This window comes from Bison bison, unplaced genomic scaffold (genome assembly GCF_000754665.1).
Source record: "Bison bison bison isolate TAMUID 2011002044 unplaced genomic scaffold, Bison_UMD1.0 scf7180017864516, whole genome shotgun sequence".
NCBI lineage: Eukaryota > Metazoa > Chordata > Mammalia > Artiodactyla > Bovidae > Bison > Bison bison.
Window position 1 is genome coordinate 643,152 of NW_011495069.1, and position 1,281 is coordinate 644,432.

A 1,281-nucleotide genomic window follows, 5' to 3' on the forward strand; every position below is an offset into this window, starting at 1 on the left:
AAGAGTCACCCAGCCAATTTCACCAACTTCAGCATGTGTCCCTCGGCAGAAGAGGGATTTGCATCTATGTCGATCCATACCAGGGCCCGCGTTGTTACCCACAGTTTCAGACTGCCTTCCCAATTTTCTGGGCTTTGTTGGATCCCTTGACCTGAGAGATGAAGATGTGTGGTTTTTCCAGGCTTGAGTGAAAGCTGCTTTTGAACTGAAATCAAGGTGTTGACGTATCAAGCAATAATCTTTGTGCTCCAAACCGGTTTATTTGTGTACTCTTGGCAGAAGGGGGGAAACACAGAAATGAGTACGACAGAAAAGAGGTTGCTGGAGAAGAGCTGGGCAAGGGGTATTTTTTATTCCTTGTATAGCTCTGGGCAACTGTCATCAGAACTCTCTTTCTCATTTTATTCTGAATGTAACATTTAACCTTTCTGTTCAAGCATCAAATCTGGCTGCCTGGTGTATAATTACAAACTTTGCTTTGCTTTCTCTCCCCTCCCCCCACCCCAAAAGCTTTTAAAACTCCCTTGCTGGGTACCATCTCTCTCCTCCGACTCTCCAATTAAATTAAAAATAGCACCTCTGTGGGGCTGTGCAGGGCCACGCCAGGCCTGGTAGGGCAGTGAGTGGTGCCCAGGAGATGCCTGCGGGCTCGGGCATGGTCTGGCAGCTGCTCAGAGCTGGGGGAAGCTTATCCTTCACGAGGGGTCTGGGGCTGCCTGCCAGGGCAGCCAGGTGCAGGGGAGTGGGAGGCAGGGTCTTGGCAACTGGGGAAGGGGCTGGGTGGGACTGGCAGAGGGGACAAAGGGAAGAGCCCCTGGGGGACCATTCGCAGCTGTGAGGGTTCGGTCGTGCCAGTTTGTGTTGCCAGTGTCTGATGGGGCTTGGCACCATGTACTTGGGTTTGGGTGGGATTTGGATGCCCGAGTTCCCTGAGATAACCCCGATAGAAGCTTCAGGTTCTGTTGATGCAGAAAACAGTGTTAATACTGAGTACCTTCCTGGTGGCTCAGATGGTGAAGAATCTGCCTACGATGCAGGAGACCCAAGTTCAATCCTTGGGTGGGGTAGATCCCCTGGAGAAAGGAAATGGCAACCCACTCCAGCATTCTTGCCTGGAGGATCCCATGCACAGAGGAGCCTGGCAGGCTACAGTCCATAGGGTTGCAGAGGGTCAGACAGGACTGCAGTGCCTTAGCACGTATGTGCACACACCCTCCTGGCCCGAGAAGAGATGTCCAGTGTCTCTCCCACCTCTAGGCCCCCTTTCCCTAGAGAGGCAGG